The sequence below is a fragment of the Mustelus asterias genome, unplaced genomic scaffold, assembly GCF_964213995.1.
Source record: "Mustelus asterias unplaced genomic scaffold, sMusAst1.hap1.1 HAP1_SCAFFOLD_301, whole genome shotgun sequence".
In the NCBI taxonomy this organism is placed as follows: domain Eukaryota; kingdom Metazoa; phylum Chordata; class Chondrichthyes; order Carcharhiniformes; family Triakidae; genus Mustelus; species Mustelus asterias.
Genome location: NW_027590266.1, coordinates 471,306 through 486,089, shown reverse-complemented (window position 1 = coordinate 486,089; position 14,784 = coordinate 471,306). Strand labels below are relative to the sequence as shown.

Below are 14,784 nucleotides of genomic sequence, written 5' to 3'. Positions count from 1 at the left end.
TCAGAGTATTAACAATTACATAAAAGAAGAACCTTTATCTATACAAATATTTCACAATGTCAGGGTGTCCCAAAGCAGTTTACAACCATTGAAATGTTTCTGCTGTGTTGTCACTGTTGCTATGTACAAAATGCCAATTTCTGCACAGAAAGCTCCCACAAATAGCAATGTGAAAATGACCAGGTGGTCTGTTTTAGTGGGGTTGTGTTGAGGGATGACTGTTGGCCAGCACATGGAGAGACGTCACAGCTTCTTCATCGACTATCGCCATTGGATCTTTTCCATCCATCTGAAAGGACAAATGGAGCCTTGCTTAAAGCAGTTCTCTCAGAACAGCACAGCACAGCAGTGCCAGCCTCGGCTGCGTACCCACGTCTCGTGAATGGCAATGGTGACCAAACGCAGCTGAGAAATGGGGAGAGAGGAAATGTGAAGGTAATGGGACTCAGGAGAGAGGTTTGGAGTGGGGAAAGAATAAGTGGTGATTGGTGCTTGTGATTTGGGGATTGGGATGGGGGAATGGGAAATTTGTACTGGCCTGGATTTTTGCTCTTGAGGTGCATGGAATCAGGAGCCTGGTTAGTGCCCTGCGCTTGGAAGGAAGGGCCCCCAGTTACTGAATTTTCATTCTAAGGAGGCAGGTGTGCACTGCAATTGGGTCCAGCACCCCAAAATAAGTTCAGATATGCAGCCACATGGGCAACCTTTTTATATCCTTTCACAAGATGTGGATGTTGCTGGCTGGTCACCTTTTTTCCTCAATATTTAAAGATCAGAGGATTTAAATAACTTGACAGTCTGACAGTTCCACAGACCTTTTCCACCTTCTACATACATCCAAACCTACTCTTATAAAATCATGAGTCGCGCCCACACTGCAGAAAGCAAAACTCACTCTCATAGAAATGGGCTCTGTTTGCAATCTACACTGAGTTCAAGTGGCCCTGCTGGGCCAGGTTTCCCAAATATGCAAATTATATCCCACCCCTTTCCTGACTAGGATGTTTCAGTAATGAGGGTGGGAGTTCTGGATCCTGGGTCCCAGTACCATTTTGGTTATGACATGGAGTCTCCATGTAATTGCAACAGTGCTGGCCCTTATGATGAACTTAATGAATTACACCACAAGACTTAATTTTCAAACAAAAGCAAACCTTACTATATTTCATGTTTTATATAGATATAAACTATAAATATTTAAATGAAAAACTTAAGCTCCATTGCACTGCCCCACAGTGCGACGGTAATGAATAGAAACAGAGAAACAGAGAAGCATAGAAACTAGAAGCAGGAGTAGGCCATTCAACCCTTCAAACCTGCTCCACCATTCATTATGATCATGCCAGTTCACTGAATTCAATATCCTGATCCCCCCGCTTCTCCCCTATCCTTTGATCCCTTTAGACCTAAGAGCTATATCTAATTTCTTCTTGAAATCAGACAAAGTCTTCATCGAATCATAGGATCCTACAGTACAGAAAGAGGCCATTTGGCCCATTGAGTCTGCACCGACCATAATCCCACCCAGGCCCTATCCCCATTTATCCTGCTAATTCCCCTGACACTAAAGGGAAATTTAACATGGCCAATCCACCTAACCCGCACATCTTTTGGTCTCAACAACATTCTGTGGTAGTGATTCCACGCATTCACCACTCTCTGGGTAAAGACATTTCTCAGGTGGCACGGTAGTACAGTGGTTAGGGTGGCACGGTAGCACAGTGGTTAGGGCGGCACGGTAGCACAGTGGTTAGCACTGCTGCTTCACAGCTCCAGGGACCTGGGTTCGATTCCCGGCTTGGGCCACTGTCTGTGTGGAGTTTGCACATTCTCCTCGTGTCTGCGTGGGTTTCCTCCGGATGCTCCGGTTTCCCCCCACAGTCCAAATATGTGTGGGGTAGGTTGATTGGCCATGCTAAAATTGCCCTTAGTGCCCTGAGATACATAGGTTAGAGGGATTAGTGGGTAAATATGTAGGGATATGGGGGTAGGGCCTGGTTGGGATTGTGGTCGGTGAAGACTCGATGGGCCGAATGGCCTCTTTCTGTACTGTAGGGATTCTATGATTCCTCACCTCAGTTCTAAAAGGTTTACCCTTTACCCTCAAACTATGACCCCTAATTCTGGACTTCCCCACCATTAGGAACATTCTTTCTGAATCTACCCTGTCTAACCCTGTTAGAATTTTGTAAGTTTCTATGAGAATGGTTTCAAGAAGGAGATAGATATGTTTTGAATAAAATAGACAGATTAAAGAGATATTGAGAACAGGTGGGGAGATGGATTTGAGACCAGGAAGAGATCAGCCATGATCTGATTGAATGGCGGGGCAGGCTCGAAGGGCTGGATTTGCCTACTTCTGCTCCTAATGCCTATATTCCTATGTAAGTTTATAACACTCTAGTTTGTCAGGTCTCAGTGTATAAATCCAGTTCTTCTTTTCCACTGCGATTACCCCCAGAAAGTCTTTGGTCACTTGCCCGGTTCTTGAAGGTTTTCCACTTCCTTTGGACTAAATTCAACATTTCCCATTACAGTCTTGGAAGGTCTGGAACTGTTTTTAGCTCCTATTTGAAGTTCACTCACAACAGCCCCGCTTTCTAATATCTCTATTATTCCACAGATCCACAGCTGTTTCCCAGCTCTTGGGAAGTTCCTTCCCTCTGAATCTCCGAACTCAGTGTTTACACCCACCAACTTGGTCACTCCCAGCTCCAACCCCAAAGAAATTCTGGAAAAATCCCACGGACAACTTCCCAGAATTCCAACTGAGCCTCCTCCCTGAATTGTCTGTCTCCATGGGAACTGAGGGCATTTGGGATGTTTGAGAAATATTTGAATTAATTAACCTAAACTTCAAAACCAAACCTTTAGATTATGTGGCACACGTAGAGTCATAGAGGTTTACAGCATGGAAACAGGCCCTTCGGCCCAACTTGTCCATGCTGCCCTTTATTTTTTAAAACCCTTAAGCTAATCCCAATTGCCTACATTTGGCCCATATCCCTCTATACCTATCATACCCATGTAACTATCTAACTGCTTTTTAAAGGACAAAATTGTACCCACTTCTACTACTACCTCTGGCAGCTTGTTCCAGACACTCACCACCCTCTGTGTGAAAGAATTGCCCCTCTGGACACTTTTGTATCTCTCCCCTCTCACCTTAATCCTATGCCCTCTAGTTTTAGACTCCCCTACCTTTGGGAAAAGATATTGACTATCTAGCTGATCTGTGCCCCTCATTATTTTATAGACCTCTATAAGATCACCCCTAAGCCTCCTACGCTCCAGATAAAAAAGTCCCAGTGTATCCAGCCTCTCCTTATAACTCAATCATTCAAGTCCCGGTAGCATCCTAGTAAATCTTTTCTGCACTCTTTCTAGTTTAATAATATCCTTTCTATAATAGGGTGAACAGAATTGCACACAGTATTCCAAGTGTGGCCTTACCAATGTCTTGTACAACTTCAACAAGATGTCCCAACTCCTGTATTCAATGTTCTGACCGATGAAACCAAGCATGCCAAATGCCTTCTTCACCACTCTGTCCACCTATGACTCCACTTTCAAGGAGCTATGAACATGTACCCCTAGATCTCTTTGCTCTGTCACTCTACCCAACGCCCTACCACTAACTGAATAAGTCCTGCCCTGGTTCAATCTACCAAAATGCATCACCTCGCATTTGTCTAAATTAAACTCCATCTGCCATTCGTGAAGGATTTATGCCTTGAATGGGGTCAAGGACCCTTCTTTCAGACTTGCTGATTCCACCAAGAAAGTGCTTCTTGCTTCTTTGGCCCAAATCTGCTGAGAAATGGCAATATTGAACATGAGATTTGTCCCGCCGCGATTCTGCTGCAAACTGAGTTTGCACAAAAAGTGCTCAGTGTAGCAGTTCCTTGGGGAACTCTGTCAGATTGGAATAGAGTAGGACAAAGACAGGATGTACCCCCTTTTAGGCCACCATAGGTGATGTCTTCATGTGAGTGAATGGATGGGTTAAGTGAATGAGTGAGTGAATGAAGAAGTGAATAGGAGAGTCAGTAGACAGTGTGAGGTGGGTGAGGTGGGTAAGTGAATCATGTGGTTTAGTGGGTAGAGTAGGTGAAATGGAGAAGGTAAGTTTAAGTTTTAAGTTTATTTATTAGCGTCACAAGTCGGCTTACATTAACACTGCAATGAGGTTACTGTGAAAATCTTCTAGTCGCCACACTCCGGTGCCTGTTGGGGTACACTGAGGGAGAATTTAGCATGGCCAATTCACCTAACCAGCATATCTTTCGGTCTGTGGGAGGAAACCAGAACGCCCGGAGGAAACCCACGCAGACACAGTGAGAACGTGCAGACTCCGCACAGACGGTGACACAAGCGGGAATTGAACCCAGTCCCTGGTGCTGTGACGCAGCAGTGCTAACCACTGTGCCCATACGCAGACCTCGGGTAGGTTGGTGGGTACATGGGTAAATGGGTGGTGGCTATGTTGGGATGTGTGGCTGAATGAGTGAGGTAGGGTCGGAGAGTAGATGAAGGTGGTAGGTGGGTTAGTGGATAATTAGACGAGTGGGTAGGTGGGTGTTGTGGGTGGTCTGGTCATGGTACAGTCAGATCAGGTCAGATGGCATAGTCAGGTCTTGGGGGTAGTCAGGTCCTTTCGGCAGTTGGAGGAGGGTTCAGGTTATGAAGGGTAGTCTGGTTGGAGTGGGAAAGAGATTGGCTTGGGGTATGGCCAGGTATTTGAACAAAGAACAAAGAAAAGTACAGCACAGGAACAGGCCCTTCGGCCCTCCAAGCCTGTGCCGATCATGATGTCTGCCTAAACTAAAAGCGTATGCACTTACGGAATCCATATCCTTCCATTCCCATCCAGTCATGTATTTGTCTAGTTATCTCTTAAATGTCGCTATTGTACCTGCTCCCATCACCTCCCCAGGCAGTGCGTTCCAGACATTCACTGCCTTCTGTGTGAAACACTTGCCTCGCACATCTCCTCTAAACTTTTGCCCATGCACCTTAAACCTATGTCCCCTAGTACTTGACATTTCTACCCTAGGAAAGAGCATCTAACTATCCACTCTGTCCATGCCACTCATAATCTTGGAGACCTCTATCAGATCACCCCTCAACCTCTGTCGCTCCAGTGAGAACAAACCGAGTTTATCCAACCTCTCCTCATAGCTAATACCCTCCAAACCAGGCAACATCTTGGTAAACCTCTTCTTTACCCTCTCCAAAACAGCCACATCCTTCTGGTACTGTGGCGACCAGAATTGTACACAATATTCTAAATGAGGCCTAACTAAGGTTCTGTACAGCTGCAGCATGACTTACCAATTTTTATACTGAATGCCCCAACTGATGAAGGTAAGCATGGCCATATGTTTTCTTGACTACCTTATCCACCTGCGTTGCCACTTTCAGTGATTGGTGGACATGTACGCCTCGATCTCTCTATCTGTCAATACTCCTAAAGGTTCTACCATTTACTGTATAATTTCTACATGCATTGGACCTTTCAAAATGCACTATCTCACACTTATCCGGATTAAACCCCATCTGCCATTTCTCCACCCAAGACTCCAACCGGTCTATATCTTGCTGTATCCTCTAAAAATCCTCTTCACTATCTGCAACTCCACCAATTTCTGTGTCATCTGCCAACTTACTAATCAGGCCAGCTATATTTTCCTCTAAATCATTTATATATGCTACGAACAACAAAGGCCCCAGAACTGATCCCTGTGAAACAACACCACTGGTCACAGCCTTCCATTCAGAAAAGCACCCCTCTACTGCTACCCTCTGTTTTCTATGGCCAATCCAGTTCTATATCCATCTCGGCAGTTCTCCTCTGATCCCGTGTGACTTCACCTTTCCTACCAGTCTACCATGAGGTACCTTGTCAAAGGCTTTACTGAAGTCCTTATATACAACATCCATTGCCTTTCCCTCATCTATCATCTTCGCCACTTCCTCGAAAAATTCGATCAAGTTAGTGAGGCACGACCTCCCTTTCACAAAACCATGCTGTCTATCACTAATAAATCCATTTGTTTCCAAATGTGAGTAAATCCTGTCCCTAAGAAGCTTTTCCAATGAGTTCCCTACCACTGACGTAAATCTCACCGGTCTATAATTTCCTAGATTATCCCTGCTGCCCTTCTTAAACAATGGAACAACATTGGCTATCCTCCAGTCCTCTGGAACTTCACCTGTAACCAATGAGGATACAAAGATTTCTGATCTCAGAGATCCCAAAAGGTTTGGGAACCACTGGTGTCCATCAATGGATTTTGAGTGAGTTAAAAGCTTGCACATTGTGAAAATATATAAACAGGATACATTACACAAGTGATATTGACAGTAATTCACTTGGAATTTCAGTGTTCAGAGTCACCAGTAGAGTCCACGATTGGAATATAAATTAAATTTCATAGACTGATATGATATTGCTAAATATCCCAAATCTTTCATCTTGTGTTAACCAAAGGGTTAGAATTCATTCCAAGGTGAAAAATGAAAAATATACAAGTCACAATTGCTGCTAAGTTGAATTATGGAAGATTTGTTTCTCTTGCAGTGACCAAGAGAAAGATTTGTTGAAAATGAAGCTCGATCAGCTTCAATGTCACTTCACGCGGGCGCCACAGAAAAATAACATTGACTTGGATAATATGAAGCAAAGCTTAGAAGATTCAATTCAGCCTGATGTGAAAGATTACAACCAACTCGCTTTTGTAAACTGTCTGCAAGGAAACTGTGAGGAGGCGATTCAAAACTTACAGGAAGCTGAAAAGATTCTGAGGGAAAATAATGAAGATAAATCTGGAGCAGGAATCATCGTCACCTATGGAAACCGTGCCTGGGTCAATTATCACATGGGACAACTGACAGAGGCTCAGTCCTACCTCGACAAACTGGAGACGGTCTATCATCCATTTCCTAATGCCTCTCAGTTTTTTGGAATATATTGGTGGAAGTAAAGTGATGGACACAAAATGGTTACCTGGGAAGGGACATTGAGAGGCACTGGCTTTTGGAACAGACAGTAACACAAAAAGGTAAAACCTGCAGTATCTGAATTGCTGCAGGAAGCTGGTCAGAGCTTGAGGCACTTTAGATAAGAGCAGACCCAGAACAATGAGTCTGATAATAAGGTCACAGATGGGGACATAAATACATAAATGTAACAAGATCAGCCACTAAATGTATATATCGAAACCAGTCACTGATAGAGGACATAGCTGCATAAATGTATCCATTCTATGAACAATGATATGTTAACTGTCCATGTCCGTACCTGTCTGCTTGTAATGGATGTGTTAACTGTCAATGTCCGTATCTGTCTACTCAACTTGTAACGATGTGTTAACGGCTAATGTCCGAAATGCCTATTGTCTAAAAGGTATAAAAATGATCAGCGAGCATTGTGTAGTTGAGAAGGTAGCTGCCAAGTACTGCGGAGAACCAGTGCATTCTCCCAAAGCTTTGTCCGAAATAAAACTGTATTGTGGAAACCTCCAAGTCTGACTCTGAAGTGGTAGATTTCCCACAACAGCAATGATACCTGAAGTGTACGGGGAGAAGGGTTGGTCACTGCTGAGCTCTACAGCTGAATACTATGAAGAGGCAAAGGAATGTTTTAAAAAGGCTCTGGAGGAAGATCCAGATAATATTGAATGGACCTTTGGCTTTGCGACTGCGCTTGTTCGTCTGGAAGATTGTTCCAGTAACCCAGAGAATAGCGAATTCAGTGAATATATGAATCAGTTGAGACGTGTACTGGAGCTTGATCCAGGTCATGCTGAAGCCAAAGTGCTGCTGGCTCTAAAACTACAAGACCTCAATCAGAAGGAGGAGGCGTTCACATTGGTTGAACAAGCGTTGCAGAAATACCCTGATCTCCCATACGTGATTCGCTATGTAGCCAAATTTTTGAGAAGGGAAGGAGCAGTGGATAAATCAATTGAGTTGTTGAAGAAAGCATTAGAAATTACTCCAAACTGTTCCTTCCTACATCACCAAATAGGTCTGTGTTATAAAAACAAACTACTCCAGCTGATCAAAAATCCACGCTGCAGAAACCCTCGCGACCCTGTTTTTCAACAGAAGATTGCATTGATCAATCAATGCAAGCAGCATTTTGGAGAAGCATTTCTACTCAAGCAATCATTTATTATCGCAAAACTAGCATTTGCAGAAATCTGTGCAATGAATGAAGAATATCGCGAAGCGAAAGAGATCTACAAAACCTTACTGGAATTGGAAAATATTACCCGAGAAAATAAGCAGGAAAAATATTTTGGGCCTGGGAAATTTGAATTTTTTCACAAAAATTCAGAATCAAATGCCATCAAATATTATCTGGAAGGAATTAAAATTCAACATAACTCAAGGGCACGAGAATGGTGTCGTACCACCTTGGTAAAGATGGCTGAGAAACAACGTTACAGGAACCTAAGAGATACCAAGGCTTTTTGCATCTGGGGTGTTGTGGGGAACTGCCACTGGAGTCAAACTGGAGGTTCAACAATACAGCTTTATTTCGGACACGAAGCTTCGGGGAGAAAGGCACTGGCACTCCGCAATACTTTGGCAGCTACCTTCTCAATAATACAATAGGAGTTGTTCATTTTTATACTTTTCAGACAATGGATAGTCCGGGCATTAGCCATTTAACACATCGTTATAGTTGAGTGTGATCGATAGTTAACACATCGTTACAATCAGACAGGTACAGACATTGGCTTTTAGCATCGCATTGTTTCATAGAATGGATACATTTCCTCTATCAATGACTATCAATGATTAGTTTCGGTCTATACATACAGTGATTGGTTTTGCTGCATTTATGTATTCCTGTTCCCATTTATGGCTAATCTCTTTATCAGACCTTATTGTCCCGGATCTGTCCTTATCTTTAAAATGCCTCAAGCTCTTACTGGCTTCCTGCAGTATTTGTATACTGCATGTTTAACTTTAAATAACTGTTTGTGCTGCATGTTTTAATTTCATGTAGCTTTCTGTGCTAAAAGTCAGTGCCTGCTTAATGTCTATGTCCCAGGTAGCCATTTTATGTGCCAAGCAACCATTTTATGTGTCAGGTACCCATCTTTATGATTTTCCCCACTTCATGGGGGATCATGCATACCTTGGATGGGGACAAGCGTGCAGCCATTGAATGTTTTGAAAAGATCTTTGAGTTTGAACTTGGCAATGAAGATTAGTTGTGTGCTGCCCCTGAGTTAAGCATTTCCATCCAGGCTTACAAAGAATTTTCCAATTCACATATTTGAAAGATGGTAGCCATGATGTGGAGATGCCGGTGTTGGACTCGGGTGGGCACAGTAAGAAGGCTCACAACACCAGGTCCAAAAGGTTTATTTGGAATCACGAGCTTTCGGAGAACTGCACCTTCTTCAGGTGAGTGGATGATGAAGGAGCAGTGCTCCAAAAGCTCGTGATTCCAAATATACCTGTTGGACTTTAACCTGGTGTTGTAAGACTTCTTACTATATTTGAAAGATCCATTCATATTCTCTAATTTATGAAGACGTTTGGTTGTGAATTTCTTTATTGATTGCTTTATGAGCATTCTTTTCAAATTCACATTTCCTCAATGTCAACAAAATGAAGGAGATAGTCATTGACTTCAGGAAGTGCAGTGGAGGACATGCCCCTGTCTACATCAATCGGGATGAAGTGGAGATGGTCGAGCACTTCAAGTTTCTAGATGTTCAGGTCATCAACCATCAGTCCTGATCCTTGCATACTGACGCTGTAGTTAAGAAAGCCACCAACGCCTCTACTTTCCCAGAAGACTGAGGAAATTCGGCACGTCCACTAACTCTCAACAATTTTTACAGATGCATCATAGAAAGCATCTATTCCGGATGTATCACAGCTTGCTATGACTCCTGCTCTGACCAAGATCACAGAAAGTGCAAAGGGGTGTAGCCCAGTTCGTCACACAAACCAGCCTCCCATCCATTGATTCTGTCTACACTTCCCGCTGCCTCGGAAAAGCAGCCAGCATAATTAAGGACCCCACCCATCCTGGACATAATCTCCTCCACTTTCTTCTGTCAGGAAAAATACACAAAAGTCTGAGAACATGTACCAACAGACTCAAGGACAACTTCGTCCCTGCTGTCATCAGACTTTTGAATGGTCCTATTATACATTTAGCTGATTTTTCTCTGCACTCTTCCTGTAACCGCAACACTATATTCTGCACACTCTTCTTTCCTGCTCCCTGATGTACTCTATGTTTTGACTGTATAGAGCGCAAGGAACAATACTTTTCACTGTATCCCAATACATGTGACAATAATAAATCAAATCAAAATCATTGAAGACCCTTCAGATAAAGCAACTGCTTGATTCTGTTGCTCTGAGGATTTGCTGACAGACGATCAGACTCCCATCCAGAGCGTTCATTCAGATCTCAGTCTCTGTCACTGGGAGTCTCCCTGTCCTGTAACTTGTCAGCTTCACCAACTCTTCATCAAACCATCCCAGACCCTCACTGGCCAACACAGAGCAGCTCGGACAATACCCGGGAAAGACCATTTTCTACCGACTGTCACCATCTCACTGAAGGGGAAAGCAGTAAATGGGGGAAGGCTAAAGGATATAAAAATGGGTTAAATTGGATTGAAATGAATAAAACACAATGGCTGCAGATACTGATTTTATAAACAGTGATTTCAATTGTAATTGTTTAATCTGAGATGGAATGTTAAAATATCCAATAAATGAATCTGTGGCTAAGATGTGAATTGTGTTGTTGATCTGGGTGAATGAGGACAGTTAGTGCTGCAGAATATGGCGGGAAAACATCAGCAAAATAATTTCTGGTGTTTGGTGAAGTTTATGGTCATTTGTCATCAGCAGCCAGCACATTCAATGAGCTCACACACCCCAGACTTCAGACATATTGTCTTCCACCTTCTTCCATCGGGAAAAAGATACAAAAGTTTAGGTCATGTACCAGCCGACTCAAGAACAGCTTCTTCCCTGCTCCCATCAGACTGTTGAATGGATCTACTTCACATTAAGTTATCTTTCTCTACACCCTAGCTGTGACTGCAACACTACATTCTGCACTCTCACCTTTCCTTCTCTATGAACGGTATGCTTTGTCTGTATAGCGCGCAGGAAACAATACTTTTCACTATACAAATCAAGTCAAAAACATTTCACTCATTTCATTCTGGTCAACACACAGCAACCCTAACCCTAACTTGTGACAAAGCTGCAAAGTCCATTTTATGTTAATTGTCATACTCACGGCTATAAGAAGACACAAAATGGATGAAAATTAAGAGGGTATAAGCTTTATTCACCGAGACACCGATTTAAACATCAATAATCAGATATGTTGATAGTATTTGCCTCCTAGAACCCAGACTGTGATGATTCTCTGCCCATCAGAATAGTTTCCAATCTCCACTTGTCCCTTTGACAATTTTCTGAAGACAAAGTGAAATTCATTGAAAGTTTTGATTCTTCTCAGTCATATATTCCCTGCTTCTGATTGGATAGAGGCACTTCAAAATATAAAGCAATTATCAATTCACAAATGGTAAATAGAAATATTTATAATATAATTGAATAAAAGTTCCTTTGTTTTTAGTCAAAATATTTAAAGAAAATCCAGTCACTGCGTTCATTATAGAACCAGAACCATTGGAAATTGTGCCAAATAAGTTGTAAATAAAACAGTTTGGAGTTCTCATTTTTTGGAGGCACTCTTTGTCTTTTTGGAAAGTTTCAATAAGTTTTTAGTAGTTCCATAAGTTTGGAAAGTCCATGTGGCTGGCTTTTGAAGGACAGGATTGAGCATTGATTTGGTGTCCCACATTGCTAAAAAAAGAATAGGGCTGAGTGAGCAACTGTAGCGAAGGGAATCCTCATGAAAGTGACTTCTCCTGTCAGTCAAAGGACTTCAAAGGGGTCTTCACACACCTGCGGCTTCTGAGACAGAGAGAAAGGAGAATCTCTTCTGCTGAATGGAGTGCTGTTGTGATTTGGAAGCCTTCCAAGTATCCAGCGGGCATGGAGATTAAAGTAATCTGGCCACTTCCAAGTTTTCACAGTGCACAGACAAGAATGAAGACATCAATCAGAAAGCTGACTGAAACCACCATGCTGGCCTCCTCAGTAAGTTATGTATGGTTCTCAGGGGCATTGTAATTCCCCTGTGACAGCATTGCCCCTGGAGGAAGCAATTAAAGAACCGCTTATCCAAATCTCTCTTTCAATCATTCTTTCCCTCATTTTCCTTTTTCTTTCTTTCACACACTCTTTCCTTCTGTGATTTTGTCATTTTTTTGTTTCTTCTCTCTTCCTTCCTGTTCCTTAGTCATTCTCTATTATTTCTTTTCTCTCTTTCCTTCTCTTTTTCTCTTTCACTTTCTTGGTCTTCCTCATTCTCTCTTGGTAATAAATCGAGGGTGACTTGATGTGGCTCAAAGTAACAAGGGATTTGTTGCAAATGATAAAGTAGTTACAACAAAGGGTCAGCCAGAATAAAGTATGAAGCCATCAACACTCCTCCCTGGTTCCATCTGTGGGATCTCCCTGACCCGGGACATGTACCCTTGCACCCGATTGACTCAGCTTCCTGCCTGGACAATCCATAGTGTCCGGCCAGACCGTATGGCCTCAGGGTACAACCCATTAACAAGGCCACGCTGCCACACTCCTTCCCCCAAGCTCCTGAATTCACCTGTGGAGGAAACAAAAGAACACCATTAGCACAGGCAAAGACATTTTAAAGGGCATTAAGATTACCCCAGGAAAAAACTCATCATAGGTTTAGTCAATCCGGGGACTTCCGGACTATGGTAGAATGTCTCAATACTACAGTAGACTCTTCAGAATTTGAAGAATCAGGCTGGACAGACACAAAAGGCAAACTCATCAATCTGGGGTCAAGCACCTCCTCGATAGCTGCTGTTTCCTCAGTTACAGTAACCTCCGGTTGCTCCGGTTCCATGTTTACAACTAGGGTCCCCGTACCCAAGCCTAGTAATGTTGAATTTATTGCAGGCCTTGCCAGTTGATCCCCTGTATCAGCCACTGCTCTCCTGCTCAGATGGTCCGCATGTTTCTTGAGACGACGACCTTGTATCTCCACGACATAGGAGAACAGTCCTGTTCCCTCCACAATCTTACCAGCTACCCATGCCGGTCCTGCTGCAAAGTTCTAACTATGAACAATAAATAAGTATTTACAACAAAGGGTCAGGCAGAATCAACTGTGTGACTGCACAACTCTCCTCCAGGCTCCAATTGCGTGACCTCCCAACCCAGGATTCACATCCTTATTCCCAATTGGTTCAGCTTCCCACCTCGACAGTCCATAGGATCCGACCCAATTGCATGGCCCTTAGGGAACACCCTCTTCAATGGGCCATGCTACCACATTCGTTCTCCTGTTGTCTTTCTCTGCCTCTACTTCTCTATTTTACTCTCTTTTTCATTTTCTCTTACTTGCTCTCTCTCTCTTTCTCTCTCCCATTTTTTTCATTCTTTCTATCGCATTCTTCTTCTCACCAAATCTTTCCTGCCTTTTGTGTGGAAAGAGTTTCTGATTTCACTTGTACCAAGTCAAATTGGAAGGTGAATACCCAGTTGTCTACTTCTCAATCCCTCCTCCAGCAGTTACTGATAATGAACATTGAATTCTATTTTCATTTTAAACACCTCAATTAGATTGTCTGTCAGATTACGAAACTCAAGTGTACACTGAACAAGTTGATTTAATGTTTTCTTATTGCTGAACATTTTGGCTCTTGGCATCTTCCCATTATTCTGGTTAATACATAAGTTTCTGTCGTAAGATTTAGAAATCAGCCTCAGCCTTACAGGTTTTGTGAGGAATGTATTGGCACCACGATGTATTCCCAAGGTTCTGATACCTCCTGCCCTGTTCTGTGCAGATGAATTTCCAGTGAAGGTCTTGAAAAAGGTACTAAGCCCGTCATTTCCATGTGGGCATGAATTAATGTCTCCCCCTACTGGCGAGAATCACATTACGGCCTCTGTGTTGCACAGAGTGCTATAAATTACCAATACCAACCTCGCAGAAAAAACGAGTGAGAAAACCTCCCGTTTTACACTTCGAATTTTTTTGAGAAAAGTCAGCCCAATGTCTTTATGGGGCCAGTTTTCCCAATTTAAAATTGTAGGTGGTTAGATCAGGCCAGGAAAGGAATGGGTCAGTCCCTCATGAGACCTTAAGCCACAGATCCTAAATGAATATTTCTCATTAGTATTTACTGTTGAGAAAAGCATGGATGTCAGGGAACTTAGGGAAATAAACAGTGATGTCTTGAGGAGTAGACATATAACAGAGAAGGAGGTGCTGGAAGTCTTTAAGCACATCAAGGTAGATAAATCCCCGGGACCTGATGAAGTATATCCCAGGACGTTGTGGGAGGCTAGGGAGGAAATTGCGGGTCCCCTAGCCGAGATATCTGAATCATCAATAGGCACAAGTGAGGTGCCTGAAGATTGGAGAATGGCAAATGTTGTGCCTTTTTTTAAAAAGGGCGGCAGGGAAAAGCCTGGGAACTACAGGCCAGTGAGACTCACATCTGTGGTGGGTAAATTGTTGGAAGGTATTTTGAGAGACAGGATCTACAGCCATTTACAGATGCAAGGACTGATTAGGGACAGTCAGCATGGCTTTGTGAGTGGAAAATCATGTCTCACAAATTTAATTGAGTGTTTTGAAGGGGTAATCAAGAAGGTAGATGAGGGCAGTGCAGT

The 14,784-nt window shown here is 42.9% G+C and overlaps 1 protein-coding gene and 1 pseudogene across 1 annotated transcript in view; both read left to right on the top strand.

Annotated features, from left to right (window-relative positions):
• Positions 1 to 14,784, top strand: part of LOC144486240 (interferon-induced protein with tetratricopeptide repeats 5-like) — a 115,860-nt gene that overhangs the window by 32,017 nt on the left and 69,059 nt on the right. The gene's annotated exons all lie outside the window — the stretch shown is intronic.
• On the top strand, positions 7,564 to 9,230 carry LOC144486234 (interferon-induced protein with tetratricopeptide repeats 5 pseudogene; annotated as a pseudogene).